General features: G+C 33.2%; 1 protein-coding gene across 1 annotated transcript in view; it reads left to right on the forward strand.

Annotated features, from left to right (window-relative positions):
- LOC136031680 (probable G-protein coupled receptor CG31760) overlaps positions 1–19,922 on the forward strand; it is a 342,470-nt gene that overhangs the window by 104,543 nt on the left and 218,005 nt on the right. The gene's annotated exons all lie outside the window — the stretch shown is intronic.

A 19,922-nucleotide genomic window follows, 5' to 3' on the forward strand; every position in this document is an offset into this window, starting at 1 on the left:
AGCAGACAATTGTAATATTTTCAAATTTAAAAGTTATTTCGTTCTGTCAATTTTACTATTCAACATAAATGGACAGTATGCTATCGCTTTTCGTTAAGGAAATTTGTTATCAAACAGTTCGTGGTAACGAACTGTAGTAAGGAGCGACCCGGCTCAATAGTAATCGAAACTCTAAAAAACGGATTTTTACAACAATAGCTACATAAAAAAAATCTGATTTTAAATATATAAGTTTAATTAAGTTTAAAACTTAAAACGAACAGAAATTACTCCCTATATGAAAGGAACTGTTCCCTCCTCAACGCCCCGCTCTTTACGCTAAATTTATTTACTGTTTTAAAAAGTAGACTTGAGAGACAGAGTCAAACTTCAGCGTAAAAAGTGGGGTGTTGAGGAGGGAACAGTTCCTTTCATGTACGGAGTAATTTCTGTACGTTTTAAGTTTTAATATCGCTCCTTACTTTCAGTTAAAAAAACTTGTTTTTTTTTTATTTAGTGAATAAAGCATCGAAGATCCCAAGGATTAAAGTCGTTTACTCCTAAATTAACTTCAATTTACGCATATAAATTCCATTTCATGAAGAAACATTATAATAAAGATACGATACTAGAGTCGCTCATGCATGCTAGTTCCAAGAACTACAAAAGAGAATGAGGAACTTGGATGTAAATAGGGTATTCAAAAGGAGGCAATCTCATTAAATTTTTCAGCACAGAAATTCTGTAATTGAGTATGATGATCTATAATATGATAATGACCCCCATTCACCTTATAAGAATGCATATATATAAAAGGGCATAAATTTAATGACGCTTGAAAAAATGATACGTTAAGAAAATCAAAACTTTTTATCTGAATTTATTTCTTTATTCAAATATGGTATTGTAGTAATTTTTCAAAATATAGAAATCTACTAAGTGGAATTTATATGACATTAAAACTGGAATTTATATGACAATTCTGATACCAATAGATATACGAAAGAAGTGGCTTATTATGCAGATTCTAAAAATATATGTTTCATTAAGTTTAGTCTTATCTTGTGAAGGCTACGACCGTGAGAAAATTCACCTGATTTTCGAAAAAGGCAGCAAAGACCCTTTAAAATTCACTTAATGTTAATAAAAATCACACGGTCAGTTTCAACTCATCAAATATCCCTACTGTAGAGGTTATAAGCATCTATATGCAAAAATATGGATTTTTGTTTCGCCAGAAGAAATATCACTGATGCGTGTTTGTTTGTTTGTTGTTTCTTGTTTTCACCAGGGGTCATCGAATCGACCCAATGGTCCTCGAATATTGTGAATGGGCTTATTCGAACAAAAATTAAAAGATGGGCAAGAGTAAACCGAAAGACACTTTGTGCAGCCAAGTCGTAACTACAATTTCCTAGGAACGGCCAAAAGTATCAATTTGAATCTCTCACTGAACTTTTAGTGACATGTTTAACTAAATCAGAAGACGCTATGTACATTTAGGTTTTCAAAAGGGTATATCTGCTGTATCCCAGGGATTGCTAAGGTTTTTGAAGTTGAAAAATTTCAGGGAGTGTTGAGAAGGGGGGGGGGCATGGAAATAAACAGAAAATATTAAGTGCATCCAGGTTGTCAAAGGGGTATATCTCCACTATCTTTACAACTGATAAGGAAATTAAGTTGAAACTTTCAGAATATATTTAGCGGGACATTTAACTAAATCAATAGACGCTGTGTATCCAGGTTGTCAAAAGGGCTTATCTGCAACGTTTCAGGAACAGTTAAAGGCTGTTAAGTTGAATTTTTTAGGCAATGTTTAGGAGGATAATGCACTAAATCAAAAGACACTATATGCAACAAGGTTGTCATAATAGTATATCTACAATATTATAAGAACGGTTGAATGTATTGGTTTGAAACTTCTAAGGATAAGTCGAAACTGTCAGTGAATTTTGAAGGATATGATGAACTCAGTCAAACGATGTTACATGCATCCTAATTAACAAAATACGTATTTTTACGTCTAATCACGCATACGGTCGCGCCAATGTTACAAATAAAGAGTTTATAGAGTCAGAAATAAAAAGAGCTGAGTGATGCCTCTGATATATAGTGATGCCATTCTCCTTGCTGGAGGATGTTTTTGAGTATATTATCTAGAGACTGTTGTTGGATTAAAATCTTAGTTCAAGCTTTGATTTCAAAGTGAGCGGAATTCATGGAATAATTATATTGAATACAATCAGAGCAAACGCTCAGAAAGTCTCATGAAACTTGTAAATTTAACCTAATATATAGTGTTTTAAGTAGAAAACCTGAAAAAATAAAAAATACTCATTTTGCTATTAATGGATCTTTGATCTTTGCTATATATTTGCTAAAATGGATTATCAAGTCAAAACTAAAACGAATTGAAATTGCCTCAAACTAGAGCTACTACTCCTCCCTCCCCGTCCCTGAAAACCCTAAATGGTATTGCTTCATTTATACTTTACTGAAAAGTAAATGTACTTTAACATTTTCTTTCATAACTAAAAAGTTGAAAATAGAGATTCTATAAAATCCTGGAACTTTGATTGCTAAGATTTCTTGGATTTATAGTCATTCTATATTAAATATTCTGTCTATTTTTCCTAGTTTTTTTCCCATTTTTAGATATTAAAAGTTCCATTTGTTGGAATTAGTTACAATATTATACAAAATTAAACAACACACTTCAATATACTCACAGCTTTCGATACAATGCTAATGCCGCAATAGCCTTTGCAATATTTGGGGGCTGGGGGGGCACTATCCTTACTTCTGTATCTAGTAATTTATATTCGTTTCAAGTGTGACTTGGTTATTAATTTTAATTTCTGTTTGTTTTCACGTTTATCAATTATTTTACATTTTTTGTTTGATAGAATCATTTGCTTTATTTCCGTTTGTTATGAGTTTCATTTATTCTTTGATAATAATAGCTGGTCGTTTTAATCTTAAATTATTACAAGACTTTATTTTAACTCTTCTTAGGCTTTAATACGGCCCTTTAATTTTTGTTGAAAAATATTTTTTCGGAACTAGTTTTTTTTTAAGTTTAGTATTCTAAAAGGTCTGACAGAAAGCAATTTTTATTCTGTCGCTAGCAGCCAAGTATCGTCAATGTAGAAATTTACCACAATTTCACATTATGGATTTTTTCCGCTTCAGGTAGCTTATGAGGCAAATTGTATTTTTGTTCCCAGCTTGCTTTTGTTTTCCTCACAGAAGATTGAAACTTGAGGATTCCAGAAGAAAGGGAAACACAACATGATTAACCAAAAAAAGAGTATCTCCAGAATTAAAACGCTGCATATGGTTGATTTTAACTGGCGATTGGCGCCAGGTGAGCATTGGCAACTGAAGGGTCACCATTTTTCAAGGATTGAAGTTGTGGCTTGAAGTACTGATACCATACCGATCTTACTCAGATTCGACAGGAATGTTTCTACGAATTTTGTTCGGATAATGCAAAGTAAATGTGATCAGCCAGTATTAACATATATTTGCTCTCCCTGCCTTGGCTGCTAACACTTCTTGCTCTATACTCCCTGTTTTACTCCCCATCTATTTTCAGTTTCTTTTGTTATGAAAAGAAAAATTTGTATATATAATTGAGCAGCAGCGATTATGGAGGAGAACCGGTGAAAAATTGCTTTAAAAAAATTGAAAATTGAAAAATTGCCAGGTACTTGAAGGGTCAAAAATTTGTTTTCGTGCCCAAATCTTCTAATTGGCTTTGAGCCTTCGAATAAATATAGAAGGAGTTTGGAAGGGCGGTAGAAATTAATTTTAATCTTCTTGATTGCCGGGAATATTTTTGGACTACAACTGTAATATGGGTGCTGTTGGGTGACAGCGTCCTGTGCAATGCAGATAATCCTTTATATTTTCATTTATATGTTACGTAAAAGAGTATGTTCACATGCATACCAGCACAAAGGTGGAAGGAGGGGGCACCATGAACAGAACAGGAAATTTTTTGGAGGAGTGGGCATGTGCAACCGAGACCTTAGTTTTCACCAATGTTTTAATGGGAATATATCTCATTTTCCTATTTATATCCATTGGTTAATGTCTTCTTGCTTCTTGAAGGGTATAACCACTCTGGCGACCCTGCTGGCGTCAATGGTGATGATCCATATATATGAAGTATTAAAAAACCCTATAGTTGAAAACAGTTAATTGATAACTGTTAGTTATGAAAATATTTCGGGTTACATTTTTCAGGGATAAATATTATTATTAAAGTATTATCCCACGGAAATCAGACATTACTTTTATGATATACCCACTACCACTCAGTAAGTGAAGTTAGATTAGTCCTACTAAGTATCATAAAAATATGATATATTAGACAAAAATTTGGGTTACATATTTTTACTTTAGGGAGAGGTGGGGGTAAAGTACAGCGTGCCTGCATACAAAATCTGTTAGCTACAATTCTTTTGATATTACGAAGTAAGAATTGTTTTTTGACTTCACACTTTCCAAAGACTTTACCCCCACCTCCTAATGTACATATTTATAGCCCTAATTAAATATTTCCCATCTATTCTGTCACTTCTCTTAGTATTTTCTCGTGCTATATTAGAAAGAAACTAACGAATGAAGTGGGTTTACAGTACGTTAGTACATGTACAACTTGAGCGGTAGGAGGTATATTATATAAGTATCAATTAGACTGGACCGTTAAAAACATGGGTTGAAAGAGGGAGTATTAGCTTCCTTCACGTCTAAGAGATCCTTGGATCAAACACTTCGTAGTAACAAACTGTATGTAAATAGTGGTCCTATTCAAAGGAAACTGAAATTCATAAAAGGGAGTTCGAGCAACAATATGTGACAGAACAGAATTTACTATTGATTCTGGTTTTAAATGTACAAAAGGTATTACTTTAAAGTTGATCGTTATTGTTATTAGCATATAAACAAAACATATAATTGCAGATACAGGACTGAAACCCTCCTGAAAAGAAGTGCGATCGTGATAAAAAATATCAAATCAAATTCAACATGATTAAGAGCCTAAAAATCATTGTATACAGAAACCTTTCATGCAAAACTTCTAATTTTTCCTAAAAATAGAAGACCATTCAGATGATTACAGATTCTGATTAGACTTTCGCGTTATTTTAGAAGTAGACCTCAAAATCCTTACGAAAAGTAGTTCAATCGCTAGGAAAATTATAGAACGAAAGTCTAGAGGAATTGGAGCCCCAAAACCACTATCTATAAAAAGGGGTAACCCTTTTCACGTTTAGCGTGCCCTAGGTTTGATGTTGCAAAGAGACAGAAATTAAAGAACAAACAATTTTGAAATGAATATAAAAAGCAGCATTAAATTTAAAACGAAAGAAAAAGTACCATATATATAGCTCTTCCCCTGTTACTTATGTTAAACTTTAACTTTTCGTTGTAATTCTTTAAGAAGTACGACTGCTCAAACATGAGGGCTTTAGAATTAGAATAAGAGTTATTTTTAAAGAATCATAAAAATTTAGCATAGAGATTAGGCGGTCAAGGAGGGGGTGGCCCTATTTATATATGGTTCAAATCCTATTCGTTTTAGTTTTTAGTGCTGGTTTTCAATTATATTACCATTTAATTACCAGCCAAAAACAACTCTTTTCCTCTAATTAAAAATAATGTTAGTTTACTTTATTAATATCTAATTAATTAAAATCAATTAGAATTTATTGATTACTGTATAATTAATTAATAGGGGTAGCAAAAATATTCCGGTAAATCTATCAAGTCAAATCAAGTTGAAAACAGACTTGTCTTCTAAATGTAAGACGCATTTGGACATCTTTATTTTCTTTTTTTTACCATAAATAGAAAAATATGAAAAAAAATATTTTATATACCGCAAAACATTTTATATAAAAAAAACATTTTATATAAAAAAAACATTTTTTATACCGCTTGCAGTTCCTTTTTTCTTCTTTTTCATACTTGAAAAAAAAACGCTTTTTTATGTAATGAGTAGTTTGCATTGCGTTTCAGCATTTCAATAATTTACTTTTATTAAGAAAATGTGAGCGCTCCAATTACGTTTTTTTTTAGTTCCTTTGGTCCCGAAAAAGAAAAAAATCCAAAATTTTTAAGCCTTCTTCTACCACTAAAATAATCCTGAATTTTCATCAATATATTTTTATTCATATATTTTCTTTATCTCATTTCAAGCAAGAAAAGGGCTAATTTACATCCTAATCATTATTCAGCTCTAATTAGCTTCGGAGACACAAATTAGAAACAATTTGAATTAAAAATGTATGTGGAAAAGAGGATACTCGTGACAAACATTCGTATGTAAATTTATGTTGAGTTGTTGGCAAAAACTAATGAAATTACCGTATTTTCATTCTGCTTCAGAAGAGAAATCATTTTCATCATTTAGAAAATTGAAAGCTAAAATCGAGAATTATTTTCTTCCTAGAGAAATATTGAAAATGTTAACTCCCGCAAGCAAATCCTCCCCTAAACCTAGAGTGTTCACAACTCAACTTTTTCGTTTCGGGGAAAAAAAGAAGCAAAATACGTGTGAAGTATAGTTTTTCATGAAAGATTTTGCTTTTTGGATACCCGAATGGCTCTATTTCAAAGAGAGCGTTTTTTGTCCAACTTAAAGGGAGTTTAAAAAAAAGAAATTTCAGCTTAATTTTACAGTACTATGACAATTGAGTTTCATAATCTGCATTATTTTATACAGTACGATACAAAGTTTTATTATATTTTTAGTTGAATAGATTCTCAGTCTTAGGTTTAAACAATCCATTACACCTTTTTATGCCATTTCCCATGGGACTTCACACATAACTATTTTTGCTGGAAGAACCTCTTTGGACCTCTTGATTGCTTTTGATAAAATGTCCTCCTCTAAGTTCTGATTCAGTTCTATTTGGGGCTGTAGAGGAAACAGGGGAAACAAAAATTGGTTACCTTCTAATTGCGTTTGAACCTAAAAATAGCACTGGAAATTTTCGATTGGTGTCGAAAGACCCATTTCCCAACTTTCTACAGGAATTCCTTGCATATGATATATCCTAGTTATCAAAACGCAAGGAAGACACACGGTTTCCTATTAAAATACTTGTATTGCACTGAATATGAAGCCTGAAACAAAAATCTTTGCTATCTGGTGGCCTGGGCAAGCGAAAATCCCGTCTCCCCAAAAGGACATTTTGGATCTTTTGACTATTTTGATTAAAATAGTTATTTTGAAATTTCCATATTGTTTTAAGTGGGCTGACGAAGGTGTTTTGCCGTAAACAAAAGGCGAGAATAGGAGGTAAGCCTCCTTCCAATTGAGTTCCTCCTTTAAACTTGTCATTAGAATTTCCTATTTATGATCAAGGGAGCAATCCCTCAACTTTCTACTGTCTCTCGTTCCTCAGGAGGAGGAACTGAAAATTTTCTCAGTAATATATTGGAAAAAATTTGATTTCTACCTCGTTAACCTGATTAGACCGAGTTTGAAATTTAATTTTACTCTAAGTTTTTGTCGTACAGTTTAATACTTTTACATTATTTTTAATAATCATAGGCCGCACAAAAGCGCTGCTTACAAAACTACAAAACTGTTAGGTGGGTCTCACCTTTTTCAAAACAATTATTTATAAAGTCAACAAGATGAATGTCAGCGTGACTAGTTGAACGACCCCTTCTAAACCCGAATTGGGTGTCACTGAGTAGGTCATGTTTCGTGAGATAGTCATATAGATGACAACGAATCACTTTTCTAAAATTTTTGAAAATGGAGGCAGCATGGGAATCGGTCTCCAATTACCAGCATCTGACCTGGCACCCCATTATAATGTGGTGTAACTTTAGCTTGCTTTAGCGCTTCTGGAAGGGTCCCTGTTTCCAGAGATAGGTTGATAATATATAAGATATATGGTAGCATATACGCCATAACAGCTTAAAAAGTTATGAGATTCACGCCATCTACCCCAGCAGAATTCGATTTTATATTTTTCACTATCATAATCACTTCATCATTTGTATACTTTTCAAACTGGAACTCAACACTGTCACCATGAGGTTCCTCACTGAGAACATTTTTCCTGTAACATCTTGCACTCTCTTGAACAGATAATCCAATTTTGAGAATAAAACTGATCAAAATGATTCGCTACTATATTTTTATTACTCACAGAACTTCCATTTACATCAATGCAAGGTGACTGACTATTTTTCTGAAAAATATGTTATTATTATTTTTTTTTTTTTTATTTAGACCAGGACACTTTGTATTGAAGGAGCCGTCATAGTAACTTCAAAAAGGGTTCAGCCGAATGAAATTTGAAAGGGCCAGTGCCTTTTATAAATAGTCGAAAGTGATTGGAAGGTAACTAGCCCCCCTCATACTCCCACTATTTCCCCAAAGACATTCAATCAAAATTTTAAGATTTGCAATTTTTTCAATGTAGTTAAAAAATATAGAGATTATTCCTTTGAGGATGGCACCCCCAACAGCCGTCAGGGAAAGGGCTGTAAGTTATGCCCTGGGGGCATTTAAGGTTGATATATAAAAGGTGATCGTATAAACTTCGAAGGTGGCTCATTGAATTGCTAATCAGAATTCTAAGTGCCCTTTTTGAGATCCGGAGTGGTTGAAGGGTGGGCCCGTTATTTAAAACTAAATGTTGCTTTAAAATAAATCAAAAGCCATTGTGTTTATGGTTGCCAATAAGGCACCTTAGCAATATATCGAGAACGATTGGGATACTAATTCAAAACTCTTGGGGATACTATTATTACTATTCATGTTCGTACAATTCAAATAAATAAAAATCGTAAAGAGCGGGGCGTCGAGGAGGGGACAGCCCCTTTCATGTACGGAATAATTTCTGTTCGTTTTAAGTTTTAATGTCGATTCTTACTCTCAGTTAAAAAAAAACTTTTTTCTATTTAATTTCTAAACGCTTTTGAATTAATGCAGATTTTGATTTTGGCTCACCGTACATAAATAATTGAAACGAAATTTGGATATTAATTTTACTTTTTTGGCAAAATGGCTTTCTCAAGGTTTTGATCGGATGATTTTGACATGAAAGGGGTCGGGGGAGGGGGCCTAGTTGCCCTCCAATTTTTATTACTTAAAAAGGCCAAATAACTTTTGATTTCGTTGACGGACGCTTTAATTAGTAATGCTTACAAATTAACTTACGTAACGAACTTCTATATTCGTATATTTTTATTACTTTTATGAGGGGATTTGGCCTCTCATCTATACCTCACTCTTTACGCTAAAGTTTGAACTTTGTTCAAATTCTTTAAGAATGACCCCTGAACTGCAAAGGCCGCTTAGTCAGAATAAATAGTTCTTTTGAAATTACTAAAAATACTTTAGTGTAAAGAGCGATGTATTGAGGAGCGGACGAACCCCCTCATATGCGTAATAATTTCTGTTCGCTTTAAGTTTTAATGTTGCTCCTTACTTTCAGTTTAAAAAAACTTTTTCATTTGATTTTTGAACTTTTTTAAATTAATGCAGGTTTTGGTTTCGGATCGCCGTACATGAATATTAAAGCGAAATATGCAAATTTTTTTTTTGGCTAAATGGCTTGTTCAAAGTTTTGATTGAACGATTTTCAGGAAAAAGGGGTGGAGAAGAGGGCCAAGTTGACCCCAATTGTTTTGATCAAACAGTTCGTGATAGCAAACTGAAAGTAAGGAGCGACCCGGATCAATAGTAACCGAAACTTTAAAAACTGAATTTTGATACCAATAGTTACATCAAAAGAATCGTATTTTTATGCTTATTTTAAATATATATGTTTTATCAAGTTTAGTCTTATGCACCAAAAGTTATGAGCCTGAGAAAATGCTTCATTTTAGGAAATAGGAGGAACACCCCCTAAAACTCATAGAATCTTAACAAAAATCTCTCCATCAGATTCAACGTATCAGAAAACTCTTCTGTAGAATTTTCAAGATCATATCTAAAAAAATATGGAATTTTATATTTTTTGCCAGAAGATAGATCACAGATGCGTGTTTATTTGTTTTTTTTGTGTTATTTTCAACCAGGGGTGATCGTATTGACCCAGTGGTCCCAAAATGTTGCGAGAGGGTTCATTCTAACGGAAATTAAAAGCTCTAGCGTTCTTTTTAAGCGACCAAAAAAAATGGAGGGCACCTAGGCCACCTCCCCTGCTCATTTTTTCCCAAAGTCACTCGATAAAAATTTTGAGATTGCCATTTTGTTCAGCATACTTTAAAAACCAAATAACTATGTCTTTGGTGACGACGTCATCCCCCACAATCCCGGGGGAGGGGCCACAAGTTACAAACTTTGACCTTTGTTTGCACATAGCAATAATTATTGGGTAGAGTACAGACGATTTAATTTAATCGCTTTTTTTTGGGGGGGGGTGAGAAGAGGAAGCTACGTAGGACGATCTTTTTATGGAGGGCTTTATCATGAGGGAAGAGTATTTCCCATGAAGGGGGCGCAGGATTTTCTAGCATTATTAAAAAAAAAACGAGAACATTAAAAAAATAAAAATTTCAACTGGAATGAAGCAGCAGTATCAAAACTTAAATTGGACAGATATTATGCTGTTTATAAGGGGTTACGTCTCTTCCTCAATACCTCGCTCTTTACGCTAAAGTATTCTTAGCAATTTCAACTGTTTATTCCACAGCCTTTGTGATTCACGGGTCATTCTTAAAGAACTGGAACAAAATTCAAGCTTTAATGTAAAGAGCGAGGTATTGCCGAGGGGATGAACCCCCCTCATATACATAATAAAAATATACAATTGGAGGGCAGCTAAGCCTCCTCCCCCACCTCTTTTTTTATCAAATTTGTCCAATCAAAATTATGAGAGAGCCATTTAGCCACAAAAAATTAGTAGGTATCTAAAATAAAAACATGCATTAATTGAAAAAAACGTTCAGACATTAAATAAAAAAAAACAGGTTTTCTTAACTGCAAGTAAGGAGCGACATTAAAACTTAAAACAAACAGAAATTATTCCGTATATGAAAGGGACTTTCCCCTCCTCAACGCCTGGCCCTTCACACTAAATCTTGACACTTTCTCACGTTCCTTTTAAAAGTTCCAAACATACTTCAAAAAAATAAAAACTTTGGCATAAAGAGTCGTCGAGGAGGTCCCTTTCATGAACGGAATAATTTCTGTTCGTTTTAAGTTTAAATGTCGCTCCTCACTTGCAATTAAGAAAACTTGTTTTTTTTTATATTTAATTACTTAAAAAGGCCCAAAACTTTTAATTTTATTTGTGAACGTTTTTATTAGTAATAAATATACGTAACTTAGAAATTAACTTCTAATTAACGAATTAACTTCTAATTAACTTCTATATTCGTATATTTTTATTACGTATATGAGGGGTCTTTCCCCTTGTCAATACCTTGCTCTTTACACTAAAGCTCAAAATTTGTTCCAATTCTTTAAAAAGAACCCCTGAATCACATAGGCCGTTTAATTGGAATAAATAGCTCTTTGAAATTACTAAAAATACTTTAGCGTAAATAGCGAGATGTCGAGGAGGGTACAAATCCCCTTATATACATGATAATTCCTGTTCATTTTAATTTTTAATATTGCTTTTACTTTCAGTTGAAAAATGTGTTTTTCCATTTAATTTCTCGGTGTTTTTTTTTAAATAACGCCCAACCCCGACCCCCTACCACCAGAAAGATCTCCCCTGAAAATATCAGTATACTTCCCAATAACCAATACTATATATTAACAATGGGCAAAGCTCATAGCTTGATGCCCTTTCCCCGGGGACTTTGGGGGATTAAGTCGTCCTCAAATACATAGTTATTAGATTTTTCGACTATGCTAAACCAAATGGCTCGGGAAAAATGAGAGTGGGAGGGGGGTAGTTGCCATCCAATTTTTTTGGTCACATCATAGGGCCACTAGAAGTTTTAATTTCCATTAAAATGAACCCTTTTATGAAATTCTAGGGCCACTGGGTCGGTGCGATCACCACTGGGGAAAATAAAAAAATAAAGAAAAAAAAAATAAACACACATCTGCATATTTCTTCTGGCCAAAAATACAAAATTCCACATTTTTGCAGATAGGAGCTTGAAACCTCTACATTAGGGTTTTATGGTACACTGAATCTGATGATGTGATTTTCATTAAGATTCTGTGACTTTCAAGGGATGTTTTCCCCTTTTTTCAAAAATAAGGCACATTTTCACAGGCTTGTAACTTTTGATGGGTAAAACTAAACTTGACGAAACGTATATACTTAAAATCATCATAAAAATACAATTCTTTTGATGCATATATTGGTATCAAAATTCTGTTTTTTAATGTTTTGATTACTATTGAGTCTGGTCGCTCCTTACTTCGTTACTACGAACTGTTTGACAAATTGCAATCGAAATGTTTTCACCTTTCTTACTTTACCAAAACCTTAAAGGAAGAAGTGTCAGTATATGTCAGTTAAATAAGACAATCCACGGTCATTTATTTATTTTTTTATATTTTTTTTTTTCAGTAGAGCGCAAATTCTGTTGGTCTTGAGAAGGCATAGGGGTTGTCAGCCCAACTCATGTCAATTTTTGCTTGTTTTGAGCTGGACCCGGCTATTTATTGTAATTTCTATTCGTTTTGATTTTCATTTTTTTTTTATTGACAATGATTTTGGGTAGTTTTACGCTTTGAAGATATTTTACCTTATTTTTGCTCATTCTTGGCTTAATGGAATTTTTTTACTTTTCTTTGAAAAACATGTCTTGCAGAATTTTTTTTAAAGTAATAGTAACTAAATAAATCCAAACTGGTCCACTTGGAGAATTGAAATTGTCCAGGATGAACTTGATCCAAAATTTTGTCCCAAACTGCTGGTGCTGAATACTAAAACACTGCTGTAAATCTAAATCCTTATTGAAATTAAATAAAAAAAACCTGTTTTTTTAACTGAAAGTAAGGAGCGACATTAAAACTTGAAACGAACAGAAATTACTCCGTGTATGAAAGGGGCTCTATGCGCTAAAGTTTGACTCTTTCTCTCAATTCTACTTTATTAAACAGTAAAAAACTTTAATCAAATAAACCAGAGTAAAAGTTAGTATTTTTAAAGTTTTAAAAAGTAAAGTTGAGAGAAAGAGTCAAACTTTAGCGTAAAGAGCAGGACGTTGAGGAGGAAAAACCTCTTTCATATACGGAACAATTTCTGTTCGTTCTAAGTTTTAGTGTCGCTCCTTACTTTCAGTTAAAAAAACTAGTTTTCTTTATTTAATCAAACAGTTCGTGGCAACGAACTGTAGTAAGGAGCGACCCGGCTCAATAATAACCAAAACTCTAAAAAATGGAATTTTGATACCAATAGCTATATCAAAAGAATTGCATTTTAATGCTGGTTTTAAATATATAAGTTTCATCAAGTTTAGTCTTACCCATCAAAAGTTATGAGCCTGAGAAAATTTGCGTTATTTTAGAAAATAGGGGAAAACACCCCCTAAAAGTCATAGAATCTTGACGAAAATCACACCTTCAGATTCAGCGTATCAGAGAACCCTATTGTAGAAGTTTCGAGCTCCTATCTACAAAAATGTGGAATTTTGCATTTTTTGCCAGAAGGCAGATCACGGATGCGTGTTTATTTGTTTTTTTGTTTTTTTGTTGTTTTTTTTCCCTAGGGGTGATCGTATCGACCCAGTTGTCCTAGAATGTTGCAAGAGGGCTCATCCTAACGGAAATGAAAAGTTCTAGTGCCCTTTTTAAGTGACCGAAAAAATTGGAGGGCACCTAGGCCCCCTCCCACGCTAATCATTTTCCCAAATTCAACGGATCAAAATTCTGAGATAGCCATTTTATTCAGCGTAGTCAAAAACCTTATAACTATGTCTTTGGGGACGACTTACTCCCCCACAGTCCCCGTGGGAGGGGTAACAAGTTACAAGCTTTGACCTGTGCTTACATATAGTAATGGTTATTGGGAAGTATACAGGCGTTTTCAGGAGGATTTTTTTGGTTGGGGGAGGGGTTGAGAAGAGGGGGATATTCTGGGGGAACTTTCCATCGAGAATTTGTCATGGGAGAATAAAATTTCCATGAAGGGCGAGCAGGATTTACTAGCATTATTTAAAAAAAAAATTAAAAAATAAATGTGAAAAAGCTTTTTCAGCTGGAAGTAAGGAACAGCAATAAAACTTAAAACAAACAGAAATTATTACCCATATAAGGGGCTCACCTCCTTATGATACCTAGCTCTTTACGCTAAAGTATTTTTAGTAATTTTAACTATTTATTCTACGGCTTTTGTGATTCAGGGGTCATTCTTAATGAATTGGGATTAAATTTAAGCTTTAGTGTAAAGAGCGAGGTACTGACGATGGGGCGAATCCCCTCATATATGTAATAAAAACATGAGAATACAAAAGTTCTTTACGTAAGCTAATTTATAAGTTACGTAAATCTTTTACCAATAAAAAGATTCGTAAAAAAATAAAAGTTCTAGTTGCCTTTTTAATTAACCAAAAAATCGGAGAGCAACTAGGCTTCGCCCCCGCTCTTTTTTCTCAAAATCATTCGATCAAAATTATGAGAAAGCCATTTAGCCCCCCCCCCCCCAAAAAAAAAATATGCAAATTTAGTTTTGATTATTCCTCTGCGGAGAGCCAAAATCAAAACATGCATTGATTCAAAAACGTTCAGAAATTAAATAAAAAAACGAGTTTTTTTAACTGAAAGTAAGGATTGACATTAAAACTTAAAACGCACAGAAATTACTTCGTATATGAAAGAGGCTGCTTCCTCATCAACGCCCCGCTCTTTACGCTAAAGTTTTTTACTGTTTTAAAAAGAAGAATTGAGAGAAAGAGTCAAACTTTAGCGTAAAGAGCGGGGCGTTGATGAGGAAGCAGCCTCTTTCATATACGAAGTAATTTCTGTGCGTTTTAAGTTTTAGTGTCGCTCCTTACTTTCAGTTAAAAAAACTAGTTTTTTTATTTAATTCATAATTAGAAGCGCAGGATTACATACTCGTTCTAACTGTCCTCTCTTTTAGTACATTTCAGAGGGAAAAAGTCATTTTCAGTTCATTGTTTTAGTATAATTACACTCTTTTGTTTGTTTCCACTACATTTTAGAGGGTAAAACTTGCTTCTTGCATGTGGTTACACAACTACATTGTTAATTATTACTATATTATTGATATATTACTATTTTTCTTACTTGTTATTGTTTATATTTTTATATATTTTATATTGTATTATTACTTATATTATATTACTTATTTTTACTTATTACTATTAAATAAAAAAAATTTTTAAATGAAAGTAAGGAGCGACATTAAAACTTAAAACGAACAGAAATCACTCCGTATATGAAAGGGGCTTTTCCTGTTAAGCGCCCCACTTTTTACGCTAAAGTTTGACTCTTTCTCTTAACTCTATCTCTTTAAACATTAAAAAATTTTAGGCAAAAAATGCAAAATTCCACATTTTTGTAGATAGGAGCATGACATATTTTTGTAGATAGGAGCATGACTACAAAAAGGGTCTCTGGTATGCCGAATCTGATGGTGTGATTTTCGTTAAGATTGTATGACTTTTAGGGGGTGTTTTCCCCTATTTTCTAAAATGAGGCAAATTTTCTCAGGCTCGTAACTTTTGATAGGTAAGACTAATCTTGATGAAAGTTATATATTTAAAATCAGCATTAAAATACAATTTTTTGTATGTAACTATTGGTATCAACATTTTTTACTATCTATCGAAAGCCAACACATAACAATAGATATCTTCACTTTAATTCAAATTACCCCCCACAAGTTAAAAGAGCAGTTGTAACTTTCCTCATTGATCGTGCCCTGAATATTTGCTCCAATTCGTATATAAATGCAGAAATAAACTTTATCAGAGATATTCTTTTTGGTAATGGATACCCCATTCCTTTTGTCAATAAAATAATTAACCCTAGAATAAAAAGACATTCTTGTAAAATCGAAGAATATATTTCACAATTTGAGGCTACTGATAAGCCCTCAAATATTGTCTAACTTCCGTATATCCCAAAGATCACAAAAAAAAACTAAAAAATATTAGCACAAAAAATAATATGTACGTAGTTTTTACTAATAATTTTAAAATCATTAATTTCTTAAATTCTGGTAAAGATAAGACCCCAGTTACTCGCCAAAGAGGGGTCTATCAAATACCCTCTGATTTTGGAAATTTCTATGTCGGCAGGACCCATCAGAATTTAGAAAAACGGTTACAACAGCATACAAAAGACATAGACAAGGCACTAATTTCAAATAGTTCCAACAACTCCTTTGATTCTGCTTTAGGTTGGCATATATTTAATAATCCGTCCCACACGATACTTTTTGAAAAATCTTCACTCATTACTAATGATTTGGGGATAAAATAGGTGGTTCGAGAATCAATCGAAATTAATCTCAAAATAAATAATAATGTTTCTTTGAACAGGGACTTAGGGGAATACTCACTAAATTCTTTATACTCAAATTTAATTAAAAACGATCTAACAAAATATTTTACTAAACCGATTTATAATAGTACTGAACCAGCTACGAAAAGGCCTTTGAGACAGGCTGCTAAGAAAGCAAGGTTGGCTCTGAGATATTGCATTTAATCGCTTTGTTCTCTTTAGTTTGAATGAGTTTATATTCTCTTTTCATTCTTTTTGTCAGTCCTGGTTGAACTTCGTTGAAGTAAGGATGCTAGGGCTGTTTTTAAAAAAAGTTTTTAAATAAAATTATTTAGTTTTAATTGTCACAATTTAATGTAAGTTTATTTATATATGCATATTTTCTCTCTTTTTCTCGTATTGTGCTGAAGACGGCCCTTGGACAATGGGCCAAAATATTCACAGAACTGATTTCCACTGTCTTGAAAAGATTTTCCCTATTGTTTCTACTTTGTATTTGTTTATCAAACAGTTCTTGGTAACGAGCTGTAAATAAGGAGTGATCTGGGTCAATAGTAACTGAAACTCTAAAAAAAAGGCCAGAGAACGACGGAGAAAAAAAAGGAGTCAATAGTTTATTCTTCAGTCTTGAAATTTAACTTAATTTTAAGCTGTAAAGGGAGCTTAATTCAAATCTGTATTCCACTTCAGAAAGTTCAGAGACGGTAAGTAAACATCCAAGGAAGAAATGAATTGATAGGCATAATTTAGTTTTGAAGTCTATAACAAGTGATTTTCTAACCATGTGCAAACCTTATAAAACAGTTCTTTGTAACGAGCTGTAAGTAAGGAGCGATCTGAGTCAATAGTAACCGAAACTCTAAAAAACAGAAATTTGATACCAATATATACATCAAAGAATTTAATGTTTATGCTGAATTGAAAGACACCATAAATTCAAAAATTAAACTCAAGACTGAATTAAAACAGAAGCGACAAAAAAAGAAAAGGCTTTGAATCTGTGAAAAGTCTGGATTTCTTTTCCTCGGAGAAGAAAAAATAGAGTCAAGGGTTTATTTTTCAGTCTTGAAATTTAACTTAATTTTAAGCCGTAAAGGGAGCTTAATTCAAATCTGTATTGCTTTCCACTTCAGAGAGTTCAGAGACGGTAAATAAACCTCCAAGGAAAAACTGAATGGATAGGCATAATTTAGTTCCTTTTAGAGCTTTTGCGAAGTCTCTGCTTTTTCTTTCCAGACCAATTTTCGAAATTTAATTATTATAGAGAGCTTTGACAAAAGCAATTGTATTGGATCAAAATAGATATTTTAACACAACAATTCAAAACATTTTATGAAACCAAAAGATGTTCTTGGGAATAAAATGTGTATAAATGGCAAAATGAGACATAATCTCATATGAATCTTGGTGGAAGTTTTGTTCCTGGTAGCACTGGGTTAAGAAAATCTATAATATAATTGGTTAGGCTGATTTTTGAAACATTTATTAAACTTACCTCCACGAAATGATTATAGCATTGATTACATAACAAGAAATGATTCGAAATTTTTCTTAAGATTGCGCCACCTTTTGTTTTAAAAAAATTTGGCAGACTAGCCTCTGAATGGTAGATTTAATTACAAGGAAGTTTTTCCCCTTTTGCAGTTTATATTAACTTCCTTTGCTTTGTTGCTATGAACCGCATTGATTTAGAAGTCAGATTGTCCCAGACATAATTGTATCAAATACCCCAGTGATTAGTTCTTTATTAGATTCGGCTACCAAAGGAAAAAGTATTTATTGATGTGTCTCCATCTCTTGGTAATACATAAGGGAAAACGGGGGAAAGTACAATTAAAAATAACCGTATTTTCTATGATCTTGCTCAAGAAGTGCACATCTAGCATCATTGAAAATGAATTAGATACTAAGAAATATATTTACACGGATCTGTTTTCTTTGGTCAGTTTTCATGAAAGTTTTTTTCTTTATTTCACCGTAAAGTAAAGAGCAGTATTCTTTTTTCTACTAGGCCACTTTGCATAGAAGGGTGGATAATAAAATATTCGTAGGGGGAATTTTTCTGAAAGTACGAGTGCCCTTTTTAGAACTCGTGAGTGATTAGATGGCAACCAACCCTCCTCCTATGCCCTTTTTCAATTCTCCCCACCATCCTAAAAGATATTCAATTAAAATTTTGAGAAGGGCAGTTTGTTAGAAATATTCAAATGGTTAAAAATGTTCCAAATTATTTCCACATAATAAACGACCGTTTCCTCTCAATCGTACGCCCCTTTTTCGAGTACGCCTGTTTCTGTTTGGCGTCTGCAATGAATTGCTAGGACGAACACAGGTAGTCTAACACAGGTGCCCAAAAATGCTCTTTAAAATCAACAAAAGTAGTATTGCCTCTATGATTCCTGACAGAACAACTATATTAGCCCATATGTGAGAGTATTTGTCACAAGAGAAAGTTGCTGACCTATTACAAGGGTGTTTTTTGTATTGAGCGAAGGTATATCAGCAAGATTGATAGACTTAGCTCACTTGAGACACTTTTTGGGGCCACTTGAGAAAGGTTGCATAGACACGGCCTTAATGGTGTTAGTAAAACAGTAAATAAGTCTATTTCAAGCCTGCATAGCTCATGCTATTCCAAGTCATTATCAGATAAAGAGAACGAATCTAAATTCAATATGAACTAACCTATGGTGTGCTTAGGGGAGCATTATCAATTAAGGAGTTGCCGCAAGGGATCATCACGACTTGATTAGCCCGATTATTTCGGGACTATTTTTTTCTGGAACAGGCCAAAAATGAATGAAAATTAAATTATCAACTGCAATACTTTCCTCTAGTTCTAGTTGCACATTATTTATTAGGGTACTGAGCATTAATTCCTGTAATGGGGAGAGCATAAAAAATTTTGCTTAAGGCCCGTGTTTCCAAACTTTCCATGAGAGGTGTTTCATATGAATTAAATGAATATTCAGGTAACTCTGGACTTGATGGGGGGCAACAGTCGTCCTTACCCCACCCTGTGTGTATTGAACCTTAAAAGAGAGTTTTACTATAATAAAAACTAAAAAGAAACTACAATGAGCGGGAAAAGTGAAATAGGGTGTATTAACCACTCTCTGATGGTTCTCTTAAAATTTAAATACTTGAAACTGTCTTAAACTGAATCAATTAGATAACGAGTGGAAAAGCGGAAGATGTCACTATATAGATGTAAAAAAGAAAAATCCGAAGGGAAAAGAATAATTTTCATACAATTGTGAAAAAGCTATGCCCGCTTTGCCTCTCACAGAGACTATCTGTCTTGGCTCAACTCTAATTAGCCATTGCTCTCAAGTCCTTCATCACTTCCACCAAGTTGATAACTACAATGGACGAACAAAAATAACTATTGTATTAGCTGCTCTTCAATAGTTCTTTTAAAATAGAAAATTTAAAACATAGAAAACGAGTGGAAAAGCGGAAGATATCACTATATAGATGCAAAGTAGGAAAATTCAAAGCATTCCATGCATTTCTTCTTTTT

This window comes from Artemia franciscana, chromosome 10, assembly GCF_032884065.1.
Source record: "Artemia franciscana chromosome 10, ASM3288406v1, whole genome shotgun sequence".
Taxonomy (NCBI): Eukaryota; Metazoa; Arthropoda; class Branchiopoda; order Anostraca; family Artemiidae; genus Artemia; species Artemia franciscana.